Source organism: Pantherophis guttatus, chromosome 4 (assembly GCF_059756535.1).
Source record: "Pantherophis guttatus breed Tessera chromosome 4, ASM5975653v1, whole genome shotgun sequence".
Taxonomy (NCBI): Eukaryota; Metazoa; Chordata; class Lepidosauria; order Squamata; family Colubridae; genus Pantherophis; species Pantherophis guttatus.
The window spans coordinates 114,168,050-114,185,379 of record NC_142066.1 but is presented as its reverse complement, the minus strand read 5'-3'; positions in this window follow the sequence as shown (position 1 = coordinate 114,185,379).

The following is a 17,330-nucleotide window of genomic DNA, read 5'->3' as shown; positions in this document are numbered from 1 at the left end:
GGGTTTAAAGTGGCTAATGATTCAGCTGCGGTCTGGCTTCTGGTCCTTGGTCGTGGCTCATTATCAGTGTGGGTTTGAGTCTGCTTTCTGCGTGGATGTGTGGTGGTGACATCCTGTGTGGCTCTCGTGAGTGTGGATCTGGTGTCATTCGTCGTGTTAGGGACTCGTTTGTCAATAAGGGCGGGTTTCCAAATGGCTGGTAGGCGGGAGCTATCGTCTTGTTTGTTCATGCTGTGTGGGCGTTTTTCTATTTCGATGGCTTCTCTGATTATTCTGTTGTTAAAGTGTTCAGTTTTGGCGATAGTTCTGGTCTTTTTAAAATCAATATCATGTCCTGTGGCTTTAAGGTGTTGGACCAGGGAAGAAGTTGGTTCCTCTTTTCTGACTGTGTTCCTGTGTTCTTCTATGCGTGCACTTATTCGTCTGTTGGCTTGTCTGATGTATGTGGTGGGGCAGGCGGTGCATGGGATTTCATATACTCCTTGATTTTCTAACTCAATTTTGTCTTTGGGGTTCCTTAGGATGGTGGATATTTTTAGGTTTGTGCAGAATGCTGTCTTGATGTTATGTTTGTGGAGGATTTTGCTTATTCTGTCTGTGGTGCCTTTTATGTATGGGAGGAGGGCTTTGCCGTTTTCTTGTTCTCTGTCTTGGATTTTAGTGGGGGTTTCTTTTTGGATTAGGTTGGTGATCTTATTTCTTTGGAATCCATTGGATGTTAGTACGTTAGTGAGAGTGTGTAGTTCGGTTTTTAGATGTTGTTCATCAGCTAAGCGTTTTGTTCTGGAAATGAGTGTCTTGGCTACAGAGTTGATCTGGGCAGGGTGGTGGTGTGAGAGTGTGTGCAGATAGCGGTTTGTGTGTGTTTTCTTCTGATAGATAGTGTGTCCTAGGGAGCCATTGGATTTTCTGTAGACTAAGACATCCAGGAAGGGAAGTTGGTTGTTAGCTTCTGTTTCCATGGTGAACTGTATTTTGGGGTGTAGGCTGTTGAGATGTGTGAGGAAGTTGTCCAGTTTTTCTTTCCCATGTGGCCAGATTATGAAGGTGTCGTCTACATATCTGAGCCAGAGTTTGGGTTTGTGATCAGATTTTTCTAGAGTTTGGGTTTCAAAGTATTCCATATAGAGGTTGGCAATGACAGGTGAGAGGGGTGATCCCATGGGTGCTCCTTCTATTTGTTTGTATTTCTGTCCATTATAGATGAAGTATGTGTTGGATAGGCAATGGTTGGTCAGATCTAAGATGTGCTTGGGGGGGTTATATTTGTTTTGGATAACTGTCAAGGCTTCTTTGATTGGTACTTGGGTGAAGAGGGATATGACATCGAAGCTCACGAGTAGGTCACTGGGCTGTAAGTTTTGTTGCTTTATGATGTCTATGAAGACCAGAACTATCGCCAAAACTGAACACTTTAACAACAGAATAATCAGAGAAGCCATCGAGATAGAAAAACGCCCACACAGCATGAACAAACGAGATGATAGCTCCCGCCTACCAGCCATTTGGAAACCCGCCCTTATTGACAAATGAGTCCCTAACACGACGAATGACACCAGACCCACACTCACGAGAGCCACACAGGATGTCACCACCACACATCCACGCAGAAAGCAGACTCAAACCCACACTGATAATGAGCCATGACCAAGGACCATAAGCCAGACCGCAGCTGCATCATTAGCCACTTTAAACCCCTCCAATCCATACATGAAGCAGACTGACACCCGCCATGAAGAGCTCGCACGGCCACAAACACGAAGCCAAACAACAACAACACAGCTCACCAGCTCAAATCCCCCTGCAACTCAGACTAAGCTGAGCACAACCAAGCCCCCACCCAAACAGAACACACCCCCAGCCAATCAGAGCACAACCAACCCCCCATCCAATCAGAGCACAGCCAAGCCCCTAACCAATCAGAACACACCTCCACCCAATCAGAACACACCCAATCAGAACACAGCCAAGTTCCCACTCAATCAGCTCACACCCCCACTAGCAGTTAAAAGGAAGAGACATAAAAGCCTACGAGATATATATATATCTTTTTTCCTTTTTGTAGGCTTTTATGTGCATATTCTTTCTAGCCAGGTTTTACCTACGTAAACTTAGTTGTTCTACAGCCCTAGGTTCTGTGAAATCTCATTCACAAGTTTCTGGGCCTTTTTTCTGCTGACAAACTGCAACTCTGTGTTGCTCTCTGGGAGACTCAGATAGCTATTTCTGCCTCTTAAGGCGTCTTCGGTGAGCCACACCCACTTATCATCCCTGTAAAGGTACAATGTATCTTTTTTTCCTTTTTCATATATATGCTTTCTTCTTTTATCGTAGGTTTTTGTGTATTTTTCTTCAACCTGGTATTTTCCTATGTAACCAAGTTTGCAGCCATAGCTCAGTGAAATCACATCCACTAAACTACCCATTTTGGGCCTAGTACACCTCCATGCATTTACCTGGGAGCCAAAATTGGATGCATGGGGACTCCTGGGTCGGGTGGGGAGGGGAGGGGCCAGCCAGCAAGTTAACTACCAGTTCACCCAAACTGGCCCAAACTGCCTGAATCCCATCACTGGATTTATCTGAATGCCAAGCCTCCAAGAATTTCCTAATGTTTTTAGTTTTGACTTGATCTAGGATGAAGATTTAGGCCAGTTTGGGATGAAACTGTGATTGAGTCTGATCATGTTTTATGAGATTAAGGAATTTTCATCATGCCTACCCACTGCTAGTTTGGTGTTCATGGATGCACTCTGCTAGTCTTCCACCTATCTGTCCTATATTTTGGATGTTACAGTCTTTATATTGTATATTATAGATTACTCCGGTTTCTTCTTCTTGGCCTACTGAGTCTTTTGTTCATTTAAGATGTTTTGGGGGTCTTTCTTGGTTTGTGTGCTATGGTGATCTTGTGTGGTTGTAACAGTCTACTGTTCTTTCTGAGATTTTTTTTGGGATATATGTTAATATTATCCTTTGCATAAATTCTGTTGGTTGTACAGTAGTGGTTGAGTGGTCAGGCACATTTTGATAACTTCTCTTTCTATTAAACCATGTTCAACTCCCACCTGCCTCACCTCATCCTTCAACCCCTGCACCTTGTGGCCGCAGCACCAGTGCATCGCTCAGCCTCCTCCTGCACTGCTGCACCAATGCAGGAAGAAGTGGGCCACCACCATGAAGTGAGGCAGTTTTTGGAGCATGGATGATGTGGCTGCGTTGCTCAACCTCCTGCTCTAGTGCCGCACCAGTGCTGAAGAAGTGGGCTGGTGGCCACATGGGTTCCTGATGCACATGGTTGCTGGTGCTGCTGCTGCAAGGCAGTTGTCAGGCCATGGAACCATGCGGGCCCTGAAGTAAACTAGTGTGTCCATCAGGCAGCTCCACCTCCCCTGTTTCACAGCGGTGGCACTCAAAAGAAAAAAGACACCCCCCAAAAAATAAGCACTAGGGCTTATTTTGTGGCCTAAAGAAAATAAGACTGGGTCTTATTTTTGGAGAAACACAGCAGGTAAGTAGGTAGAGATAGATAGATGATAGATAGATAGATGGATGGATGGATAGATAGATAGACAGACAGACAGACAGACAGACAGACAGACAGACAGACAGACAGACAGACAGACAGAACCTACTAAAAATAGCTATTTGACAGAATTAAGCTGTTGTATTAGTCTGTAATATTTTTGTATCTAGCATAAGGTTTAAGGGGAAAGGGTCAAGAAAAATGGTAGATTGTACTCCAGGCCAATATTAACCATTCATTGCAGCAATTATTTCTGTGGCCATAATTTCTGAGTGATTCACTTTGATACCTTTTAATCTTTGGACTTTATTATAAATAACATTTTTATCAATGTAGAAGGATATAACAAGAACATGGACTGGAGCTTGACTGAACTTTGAGAAATTATGTATTTTGTTCAATATGTTTCATCTGCAACGTTTTCATTCTCAGTCATCGACACAAAGAAGAGATCAATAGATAGAATTCTATATATTAGCAAGTTAGTAAAATTGATCTTAATCAAAATCTATCAGACAAATTTCACCAATTACTTTGAACTATCTCTTTTTCCAAGGCACAATACTCTGATATTGTTGAATGTTTAAACTTGTTTCCACTTAAGTTGCTGCATGTCTATTTTTTTCCCTACCTTTTCACCTTGGAAAGTGAATCATGAACCATTTAAGTATTTCCTTACTGGCAAGAATTCAGAAGTAATAAAATTACCACCAGTATGTATACTACAGCATTAGATCTACATTCAGCTCTTCATAATTGGTAATTATTACAAATGTGTTTGAAATAAAGAATGCAATCTCAATTTGTGCTCTTTCTTAACTCAGATTCTATAAAATAAGAGATATTGAACTGAAATATTGATCCTAGCTAAACCAAAGTAAAAATACAATACTTGCAAATTTGTTAAACTATTTTTCTTAACACTTTATTTCTGAATGCATTACCTTAGATTTCTATGTGATTAGACAGCTGTTACTAATTTACCGAAAGTGTTATTAAGCTTTTAAAGGAAGATAGAGTGGGCTATTTCAGTTGTGCCATCACATAACTTTGGAAAGAAAATTTTAAAAAATCTACCTCATATAACTTATTTTTTTTTTTTTTATTGAAAAGGTTTTCAAATACAAATTTTTCCCCCTTTTTCCCCCCCCTCCCCCCCTCCCTAACCCCCCCTCCCCACCCTTCCCCCCCTGTGACTTCTTCGTAACAAAAAAAAACCCTAATTCATAACAGATTACTTACTCCCTCCTCAAAATACTGACCTTTACTTACTAAAAGTATTATAAATCCCCCTTTATCCATACATTTCAGAAAAGAAGAAGAGAAAAAAGACAAAAAAAAAACAAACACATTATACTATAACTATTATAAAATAACTTCTAATTTAGCATAATAGTGTTTTATATCTATACATTATTGCAACAATTCAAAACCACCTTCCACTTTAAAACTATACGATAAGTCCTACTTTAATAACATTTCAAAGCGGGCTCCCCATAAAATCTAATTTAACATTTATTCCACTCTATCCATTTCCTCCACTCCCCTAAATGTATCACTTAAAAATCCCTTTTCTTAAACTAATCAGTCTGTAGCTAGCTTATTCACCCACTGTCTTACAAATTTACCATACACAACAATTCTTGATATCTTTAATTCACTGCCCACACTACTTAAAAATATATATATATATATATTCCATTATATCTAAATAAAAAAAGAAAAGACAATAACTTTAAATTTATAGTCCATATAATATCTTCTTGAAGTCTTTCCACTGGATTGTTAAAACCAACATCCATAATAGGGTAACATAGCTTGCTGATGCAACAGTTTATTCAAGATCTCCAATCATATCTGCCCCCATCAGTAGTAAACATGTTCTTATATATATAAAAGTAAAAACAACCACCCGAGTGACATTATAATTATATTCCATATAATAATAATTGTGGGTTTCATCAGGATTATTAATTTCCATCATCGTATTGGGTAACAACCCGATCTTCTGCATGTCCCAATGTGATTCTCTTGCCTTATAATTCAAGATAATTATAATATATTTATCAACACAAAAAGAAGTTTCAAAGTAGATAATTCAAAACCATCAATTTGAGGCTCTTTCCATGTCCCAAAATTACGGCAATGCAGAGATCTGCCACTATCCTCAGGATGATATTGACCAATATGTCGCCTCCTCTATGTTTTCACATAGTCATTCATATTTTAAAATCACTGGCTTCACTGTTGCTTGGGTTAGAAATTTCTATTTTTGTACAACCTATTTCTTTTTTTGTTTTCTTTTTGTGGGTTTGACTTCCATCCTAATTTTTTGTGTCTCGCATTTCTTTTTTATCCCTTGTATATCCTCTAATTGGTTTCCATGCTTGTCCTTGCCTTGATAAGTCATCACATTAAAATCAGATGGCACTTCTCTCAAATTTGTAGATAATCCAGCTGGGGTATCCGATAAATCCAAAGGCAATTTATCTGGTACAGTCTCTGTCTTTAGTTCCAGCTCCTTCTGCTTATCCTGTATTATATCTGAAGACGTTAAATTCATTTTCAACCTATTTTGATAAAATTCTTCCGCTCTTTCAACAGTATTTAACTGGTATCTTTCTCCTTGATATCTCAATATAATACCAACTGGGACGTCCCACCGGAATTGAATATTTCTCCTTTTTAACTCAGACACCAGAAAGCCAAATTTCTTCCTTTCCATTAATATCTTAGGTGGGAGTTCCTTGTAAATCCAAATCTTTCTTCCATACAATTGCAAATTAGAATTGAAGGAATTTTGCACAATTTTATTCCTAATTTCTTTATCTGAAAAATAGATTACCACATCTCTAGGCAATTGCCTTTGCTTGGCAGTCCAGGAGTTTATTCGATAAGCTCTGTCAATCCTACAAAACACTTCCTCAGGTTGAATCTTTAAAATCCCAGCTAGAAATTCAGAAGATATTTTCCTTAAGTCATCTCTGTTATTTTCCTGCAAACCTCTAAGTCTTATTGCATATTCTGTGAAATTATATTGTATCTTTAGAACCTCTTTTTCAATCCTCTGTTGCAGATTTTCTACATTACCAGACTTTTGGTCAGCATCCATTTTAAATTTTTCTTCTGAACTATAATCCTGAATATTTAACAAATCATTTTCAATTTTTTGAATTCTATTGTCCAATTTATCTTGAATTTCATCCATTTTTGACTCTAGTAAATTAGTATTTGTATCCAACCGAATCATGAATTCTGACACTTTTAAAATTTTTTGCTGCAAAAAGTCAAACTTGGATTTCACCAATTCCTTAGTTTCCTGCTTAAATTTTTCAAGTTGCTGATTCACAATCTCATCCCTTCTTTCAATCTCCTCTAAGAGAAATTCTATTATATTAAAATCAGGTTTCTGGGACTGAAGAGTTAAAACTTGTTCCTTTAAATTCTTAGTGGGGGAATCCCCCCCACCTATTTGTTTGTCTGACTTCACAAGCCTCAGTGCCATGTTTCCGCCTAAGCAGGCTTTGTTAAAAGAAAAAAAAAAAAAAACAAGACAAAAGACTTCCAGCCAGCAACAATGCCTCCAGGGGAAAAAGAGAAAAACAAAAACAGGAGCGGAGTTTTGTCTACAAATGTAGCCAGTGGTATTTATTCCGCTACATTGTAATAATAAAAAACGGAAGAACTTTCCCTCTCAAACTCTTCTCCAGCCGCGGCAGACGCCATTTTAAAAAGAAACTTTTTTCCTCTTTCTCTTCCTCTATTCTCTTAAGTAATTTTTAAAAGATAAGTAAAATACTTGCGCTTCAGTATTACAGGTCCAGCTCACATTTTCTTTGAGTAATCTGTCAAATTCGCAGGCTTGCTTTTGACGCCTGGCTCTGCATTAGCAGAGGTCTCCCAAAGCCCGGAGCAGCGGCTGGGGATATGGGGCATCTCATCCGCTCCATCCCAAAAGTAAAAGAAAAACTTTTGGGACTCTGCAGAGAGTTCTACCCACCCCTGCCGGCTCTATCTCCGTTTCCTCATGGGAACGGAGTTTTTTCGAGCCGCCGTTCCGTTGTGAAGGCGGCTCTGACAGGCAGTGGAAGCTGACGATCCCAAAGGAACGTCTGGCGGCGGCCAGCAGCAAACAGGAAGTCCTCATATAACTTATTTTAAACATTGTTTTGATGTTGTCTAAAGTACATTTCTTCTTTTATTATATTGTTAAAATTGTTATATTGGAATATACTTTACTTGGATTTAAACATTTTTCCAATTCCCCTATTTTTCTGGTTAATCAGATGGAATTGGGATTTGGCTTATTTTTGTAGATGTGTTGATAAATTCATAACAATTGTTTACATATCTATTTCTGCACAGCTGGATCCAATCCTGACCCAAAGCCTTGGGCACAATTCACAGCTGATTCATTGACTAAGGAGTTTCCTGATGAATTATATATGATCAGTCTAAACTCAGTCAGCCTTAGATACTATATCCTAATGTGGGCAACCAATCTCCAAGGTCACATGTGACCTTCAACTCTTTTTCTATAGGTCTCCTTTAATGTACAGTTAAGTATTGGTTTCTTTCCATTTTTAATTGGGGAGGATATAGGAAAACTACAGGGTAAATTTGACACTGACATAGGTGAGGAACAAACATTTCTGTTCAAAGCAATCCTCCATCACAGCAAATCCTGACTCTACAAAGCATTGCCATTCTCATTTTTGTCAGTCCCCACTTACAAACGTTGTCACTTGTACCCTAAAACATGATGGATAGAGGTCTCCTACATAGTAAATATGTATACACTATTGCTGTTCTTCAGAAAAACAGCACCACATAGCAGTCAAGAAAGCTTTTGATACCTATAAGCATTTTAAATAGCAAATTGTGCTTGGATATCCTCCTATTGATATGATAGAGAAATGATGTAGTGATTTATATATTTATAAGCTAAGAGATTTCTAAAAGTCATTTCAAGATGCACAAACAGTAAATTATTTATTCATTCTACATGTATATTGTAAAAAAAATCTATGAGTTTTAAATCTAAAATCTTTGAAAATGTCATGGAATAGAAAAGTGGCTATATTTAAAGCAAACCTATTATTCTACTTTCTTAGTTTTTTTAAAAAAAGTCTTCTAATAATATTGGATATTTTTAACTTAGATAAACAGTAGAGAAATTTGAAAGATCTGTACTGCTGTATATTAATGCATTTGCAACTGATTTATTTCTACTTCTTGCTGGATACCTTTCCTCTTCCAACCAAATAAGAACATAGAAAAAGTGAAATTATTATACTTTCCATGAAAGCACAGATGGATAAGTTTTATTTTTTTAAAAAAGGAGAAACACCTAAGACAAAGAACCTGAAAACAGCAAAATGGCTCATTCATGTCAGACAATGTAACCTACAGTCTTATCTATATTGCTTTGTAGAATAGATTTGGCATTATTTCTCTGTACCAATGTGTGAAGGCAGACATGACTAATTGCCTATCACATTGATATAAAGTGTCAGGCTACTGTTAATTTATTCGTTTTATTAGAAGTTTATTTATTTAAGAAATTAAGCTATAAATATTTATTTAAATCAGGTATGCATTCACTTTGTATTAAGAGCTTTAGAACAGAGTACAACAGAAAAGAGACTGTGCTGTAAACTAAAATGATGTTAGTAACAGCATAATGCAAAAAAGATGATACTACCATTTCAATGGTTGTAGTATAACTGTGCCATCATTTCAGATTCATAAATGTGAGAAGTTTAAAGTGTTTCTAAACTGCAACAGGGTGGATAGTCTAAAGAGTTGAATCACAATAAAAAAGATTGTTACCCTTCTGGTAGTGAGTAGGATATTGGGAAGATCTAGAAAATTCCTTAGAAGGCAGCTTGCAGCACTATATAACTTCCATGAGATCTCTTTGTATGTATGTGTTTACACTTATATAACATATTTAAAATTAAACAATGCCATAACATTAAAGCAAAGATCAATGTAATAAAACCAAGTTAAATGGCAAATCTTAAATGCTTGCTTCAAGTCCTGTAATTATAGAGTTCATTGACTATTACTGAAGAAAGTTTAATCAGCTTGATATCACCACCACAAATCTAGTTTAAATTATTTCCCATATGAGCCCAGAAGTCTGGACTCTCAATGGCTAGCTAATTTATATATAGGAACATGATCTTTTAACTGCAACAGATCTAAACTGCATACGACATAAGATACCATTTTATATAATTTATCAGAAAACACCTTATCTGTTTTTGCTCATGAAATTGATTTGTTGATTTTATTTAAAAGCAGAATTCAAGCAAGCCATTTGTGAATCAGGTCAAACATTTGCACAGTACAATCAATATAATTATTTGACAGCCAATGTAACTGGTACAAGATGGATATTTTTCAATCTTATACCAACTACAGTGGGAAAAATATTCTATAGTATATTAAAGATAGCCCTTTTTTCAGAATACATGTGTTACTGCTAAAGCTCGCAAATTAAATTTGGATTCAGGAAGCCTAGACAATATTATATACAACAGTGGTCCCCAACTTTTGTGCTTGGTGGCCCAATGGGGTGGGGGGAGAGAGAAGGGAACTGGATCACACGAGCAGTGCTGGTGTACATACACACACACAGCTCAACTTGTGCAAGTGGCAGGCATCAGCACACATCTTGTGATGACCTGGGGCAAGGCACGGAGGCCACACAGTCAGCTGATAGTTCAAACTGTCCCTTTATTGCTCCAATTTTCCACCAAATGCTCCCACGTTCATGGCAAGTCCCAGAGCAAAGTGCTCCCTCTCTCTCTCACACACACACAGCAGCTTCTGGGTGCAAGTAGTCCAGCAAAACACTGTTAGAACAATGGCTGCAAAGCAAGAAATCCAAGGGAATAAGTCAATGAGTCCTGGAAGCAAAGGAACAAGGCAATTAGTGCAGGAATCAAGGAATAAAGCAAGAAGTCCAGGAAACTCCAAATGTCAACAACGGCACAGAAAACTCCATGATTTCAGCATTTGTTCCTGACAAACGCCCCTTCCTACAGCGTCTCCTTATGTCTCAGTCCCCAGGTGTGCCTTGTGAAGAGGGACAGGGTGCTCTCCTCCTGAGTCTTCAGGTTGGCCTGCGCTGTTCCCACCTCCTTTCCATTCTTTGTACTCGGGGAACAGGAGGGGGTGGTCCCTGCTCATTGCCTGAGCTCCATCGCTCTTCATCTCCACTGCCTGCTCTCTCGGTCATCCTGGCCCCATTCCTTCCTGCTGACAAGCCATCCCAAGCCCGAGGGACCTGGGTCTGCATCATCTTGCTCCTCTCCCTGTTCCTCCAAATCCAGTGAGTCCCCAGTCTCTGTCAGCCACTGCTTTGGCTCACCCTCCCCTGCAGATTCAACTCCGATGGGGGCATGACACATTTCAACTTGCATAAGCAGCAGGCCAACATGCATGTGCATGCATGTGCAGCTTGACTTGAGCTAGTTGAATTGCGCATGTGTGTGTACACATTCTGGCCTGCCGCTCACATGAGTCGAGCTGCGTATGCACTGGCCTGCTGCTCATGCAGTCGAGTTCCAAATAGGCTATGGCCCAGTAGTAGGCCATGGACAGGGATTGGGAGCCATTAATATATGACAATAGGGATATTAAATAGCAATTTAATTCAAACTTTTACATATTTGGACAAATATGTATTTTCTTCATTTTGTAATTAATTGTACAATGCTGTGTGTATGAACTTAAGAGATATTCTGCACTTAAAACTGGCAGGAGTTTAACAAAAATATATTAATATATGGAAATATTTTATATTTGTTTATTGAAATTTTTAGAAAAAAATATTACATTTCTATCCTACTGCACTCCCATTGGACAGGAAAAATATTTAGTGCACAGATATTAAAAAACATCACTTTCAATAAAGTCTAAAAACAAAAAAAACCCAACCATAAATGAAAACAATCTTAAATAAAAGTAGAACAATTCATAAAAATAGGCATAAAGCTCCAAATGCCTTCACCAAGAACCCTACATTTAACTCATTCCAAAACAGAGTCTTAAATTAGAGTTAATCGAATGTGAAACTAATCTAACATTCTATACAAAATGTATTGATGTATTATACTGGCCAAAGAATTCTGGCACTTGAAGTCTACACATTTTAAAGTTGCCAAGTTTGGAATCCACTGATGTAGTACTGAAGTTTGGTAAACTATCAGATTATTTCAATTAACTTGTGGTGAAATGAACAGCAAATAAATTTAATAAATAATGATTCCAGGTCCTTGGAAAGAACTTGATAGGCAGACAAAAATGCCAAATCCAGTATGAATATCTGACTGACTGTATAATGAACCATAATAATAATCCACAAGTGAAACACTACCTTGATATGGTTATGAAGCTTGTATGCTCTGAAGATGATAATAAATATGCCAGAGGTTCATCCATACTGGACAGGTCCCATCAGAGGAGTGAGACAAGAGTATCTTGCCCATAAAAAAATATGGTGAGATGTAAATTACAAAAACCCACACTCTCGTCACCCAGGTCAACCATGCTATGTGTTGGAGTTCCTGGATATCTGGTGAAAAATGGGCTACAGGATTCAGGCTAAGCAACCAGGGATAAAGGATACAGAATTATAGAATTACTGGAAGGAAAGATGTTTATTCATTGCAAATAAACGGAAAAGCTTTATAGCTCCTGCTGCCTTAAGAAGATTCAAAACATTCTTAAAGATCCATCTCATCCTGGGCACCCATTTTTTGAACTTTTACCATCTGCAGACCGTACAGCACAATAAAAACAAGGACAATAGGCTGAAAAGCAGCTCCTATCCCAGAGCAGTATATATATTGAATCTACTGTATAGTCCAATATTAATGCAATATCAGGGGTTTTCAATTCAATTGTATAGAATGTGAAGGATGTATGGTTTTTATTATTATTTATTATTATTTTTTTAGTGTATATTACACATAATTAAGACATTACTGCTCTGGATCTTTAGAATTCAAAGTGACCTGTACTTGCCAACATAACACACTAGATTTAACCATTGTCAATAAGAAAGACAAAAAAAAAAAAAAAAAGAAAAAGAAAAAAAAGGCTGGATAGTGGATGTGGCAGTCCTGGAGACAGCAGAATAAAAGAGAAAGAACTGGAAAAGATAATAAATACAAAAACTTGCAAATAGAAGTAGAACAACTGTGGCAAAAGCAAGCAAGGGTAATCCCAATAGTAATAATTGTTTTGGATGCAATGCCAAAGCAACTAGGATACCACTTGAACACCATTGATATTGACAAATTCATCAGTCAATTGAAAAAATAGGAACAGCTTACATCCTATGACAATACTTCTAACACTGTAAAACATCAACATCTGCCTATCCCAGGTCCTTGGAAAGGACTCTATTGGTGGATAAAAATCTACCTATCAAGTCTAGCCAATATCTGGCTGGTTGTGTGACAAACCAAAATAATAACCATCAAACATCCACACCTGTCTATCCCAAGTCCTCGGGAAAGATTTGATAAGCAGACAAGGTTTAACATCTGGTTGACTGTGCGATGAATGATAATAGCAATAGCAGCAGTAGCAGTTAGACTTATATACCCTTTCCTAATGCTTTACAAGCCTCTCTAAGCAGTTTACAGAGTCAACATGTTGCACCCAACAATCTGAGTCCTCATTTTACTGACTTTGGAAGGATGGAAGGCTCAGTCAAAAAGATCAGAATCAAACTTCTGGCAGTTAGCCTGCAATACTGCACTTTAACCACTGCGCCTCCATGGCTCCTCAATATTAATAACTGGAATAAATGATTATATTTCTTATAATCTCTAACATAGCATGGACATCTATAAAAATTGGTATTTTTATTGTTTTAAATATCATCTATATAAATAAAAATGTAAATGTCCGTTTGTACATAACGGAACATCTCCAAAAGTTCTTCACCAATTGCTTTCAAATTTTGACACAACGTTGCATTCGACTACGGGCATGTTTTTATATACTTATATTATATACATGTCACACCTGTGACAAATAAAACATGAAAAACATTGGAAAACATTGAAAGACATTGACAAACATTGACAAACATTGACAAACATTGAAAAACAGCGCCATCTGCTGGACGTAAAACCAACATGGCAGCCTCCCAGCCCTGATTACGCTCAACAGATTTCTGCTCCAATATGGAGAGTCTAAATATGATTCTCCATATTGCTTCCAAGAAACTGCGCATTTGGAAGGCAGAGACGTCCGAGGGCCATATCCTGCCACCAGGCTCGGCAGGTAGGCAGCCGGCTCCCCGCCGGAAAGCCCTCGCAGCCGGTGCTTCTAGGGCTGGGCAGGGCCCGCCCAAGCCTGGCTCTGACCTCCCCCTCCCCCAGCCGCCCTGTGAACTAGCCTCGCCTGCCACTGCTGCCCATCCCCCTTGCCAGCCGCTCTCGGGATTCCCTCCAAAGAACATCTGGCAACGAGGCTGCCTGGATCCGCTGAGTGGGAACCCTCCATCCCTTGCCTGGCCCGAATCGCGCCTGGCCCAGTGCTACCATGGGCCCCGAGGTCAGAAAGACCAGCCACTAACCGGCGCTATGCGAATCCGGTCGGTGAGTGGGAGATGGAGGCAACTGGAGCCTCAAGGTCACCTTTGACCAGTGCCACCTTTGATTCCCAGAACTGCGCTCTGGCAGTTCATGGAGCCTACACGAAAATTTCAGCCTCTGGCAGAAAAGGGGCTCCTGGGAGACTTCGAGGGGTGGAACAGCCAGGAGGGAGGATGGCTGGCCCTCCTTCATTTTGCCTGGAAGAGTGGGGGATTTAATCATTCCCCTGCCCTTGGCAGGCGGGGGAGGAGAACTGCACAGCAGGGGTCCAGTGGGGTGTGCATGGCTCCTGGCTTTGCCGCTTTCTTCCTTCGGCCGGGAAGCCCCAAACCCTTGCCGCACCCCCTCTCTCCCTCCCTTCCCTTCCCTGCTATGCATCTCCCCGTCGAGCCCCCGGAGAACATCTGTGTAGGGAGGACAGAGGGCCCCCCCCGAGTTTCTGCTGTGGTGCGGAGAGCTGCGAAGGCCTGGCCTGAAAAGCTAAGGGCGATGGCGGGGGATGAAGAAGAGGCCGGGCCAGAGACAGAGATAAACAGAGAGAGAGGGAGAGAGAGGCATAGAGAAATACAGAGAGATGGGGAGGGGAAGAGACACATACCGAGATACAGAGAGAGAGGGTGGGAGGGAGAGAGACATAGAGATACAGAGAGAGGGGGAGAGAGAGAGACACATAGAGAGATACAGAGGAGGGGGAGAGAGAGACAGAGAGATACAGGGGGGAGAGAGAGACATAGATACGGGGGGAGAGAGAGACAGAGACACAGGAGTGGGGAGAGAGAAACAGAGATACAGAGAGAGGGGGAGAGAGATACACATAGAGAGATACAGAGGGGGGAGAGAGAGAGACATAGAGAGATACAAAGAGAGAGGGGGAGACAGAGAGGGAGGATTTTGTGGTTCCCATTGTTTTTTAGCAACCGGTTCTCTGCCCTAATCATCAGCTGGGTAGGCGTGGCTCAGGGGCTGTCATGTGACTGATGAAAGTGAGTGACGTCGAGTTGGCCACACCCACCAAATATTCGTGGAGAGTTTGGAACTTCAGCCTCGCTCTTTTAGCCCAGCGGAAGCACCAGACTGGGCCACAGCAACGCGTGGCCAGGTACAGCAGTAGAATAACATAAATTAACACTTATAATAATTATTCCAAGATTTTTTTATTCCTTTATAGATGTAAACATTTCAAATTGCATGTCTCAGATTAATATTGACATAAACAGATGGTTAAAAATCTACATGAGTGTGTTGGAAAATAAATGCTGTGAAAATGATACTATTTCAAGAATGATATACAGACTTAAAGAGATACCTATATTAATTCCTTTAAAGTATTTTAAGCATATATACTTCTGAATAAGTTATCCAAATTTTGGCTGACATAATTAAGAATTCAGTTTTTGCAATTTTTAATTTTTTTGCCTGGGCATATATTTTGACTTTTTTCTCTCTCTTGAAATTCAATTATCAATTTCAATTACCATTAGAGATACAGTCAGGTCCAGAAATATTGGGACATAGACACAATTCTAACATCTTTGGCTCTATACACCACCACAATGGAGTTGGAATGAAACAAACACAATGTGCGTTAACTGCAGACTGTCAGCTTTAATTTGAGGGTATGTACGTCCAACTCAGGTGAACGGTGTAGGACTTACAGCAGTTTGCATATGTGCCTCCCACTTGTTAAGGGACCAAAAGTAATGGGACAGAATAATAATCATAAATCAAACTTTCCCTTCTTAATACTTGGTTGCAAATCCTTTGCAGTCAATCACAGCCTGAAGTCTGGAACGCATAGACATCACCAGACGCTGAGTTTCATCCCTGGTGATGCTCTGCCAGGCCTCTACTGCAACTGTCTTCAGTTCCTGCTTGTTCTTGGGGCATTTTCCCTTCAGTTTTGTCTTCAGCAAGTGAAATGCATGCTCAATGGGATTCAGGTCAGGTGATTGACTTGGCCATTGCATAACATTCCACTTCTGTCTGTTCAAAAACTCTTTGATTGCTTTTGCAGTATGCTTTGGGTCATTGTCCATCTGCACTGTGAAGCACTGTCCAATGAGTTCTGCAGCATTTGGCTAAATGTGAGCAGATAATATTGCCCGAAACACTTCAGAATTCATCCTGCTGCTTTTGTCAGCAGTCACATCATCAATAAATACAAGAGAACCAATTCCATTGGCAGGCATACATGCCCACACCATGACACTACCACCACCATGCTTCACTGATGAGGTGGTATGCTTAGGATCATGAGCAGTTCCTTTCCTTCTCCATCCTCTTCTCTTCCCATCACTCTGGTACAAGTTGATCTTGGTCTCATCTGTCCATAGGATCTTGTTCCAGAACTGTGAAGGCTTTGTTAGATGTTGTTTGGCAAACTCTAATCTGGCCTTCCTGTTTTTGAGGCTCACCAATGGTTTACATCTTGTGGTGAACCCTCTGTATTCACTCTGGTGAAATCTTCTCTTGATTCTTGACTTTGACACGCATACACCTACCTCCTGGAGAGTGTTCTTGATCTGGCCAACTGTTGTGAAGGGTGTTTTCTTCACCAGGGAAAGAATTCTTCGGTCATCCACCACACTTGTTTTCCGTGGTCTCCCGGGTCTTTTGGTGTTGCTGAGCTCACCGGTGCGTTCCTTCTTTTTGAGAATGTTCCAAACAGTTGTTTTGGCCATGCCTAATGTTCTTGCTATCTCTCTGATGGGTTTGTTTTGTTTCTTCAGCCTAATGATGGCTTGCTTCACTGATAGTGACAGCTCTTTGGATCTCATCTTGAGAGTTGACAGCAACAGATTCCAAATGCAAATAGCACACTTGAAATGAACTCTGGGCCTTTTAACTGCACATTGTAATTGGGGTAATGAGGGAATATCACACACCTGGCCATGGAACAGCTGAGAAGCCAATTGTCCCATTACTTTTGGTCCCTTAACAAATGGGGGGCACATATACAAACTGCTGTAAATCCTATCCCGTTCACCTGAGTTGGATGTACACAACCTCAAATTAAAGCTGACAGTCTGCAGTTAACGGACATTGTGTTTGTTTCATTCCAACTCCATTGTGGTGGTGTATAGAGCCAAAGATGTTAGAATTGTGTCGATGTCCCAATATTTCTGGACCTGACTGTATAGGTTTAAGATTATTTTGAAAGAAGGCGTAAGATTTTGAAT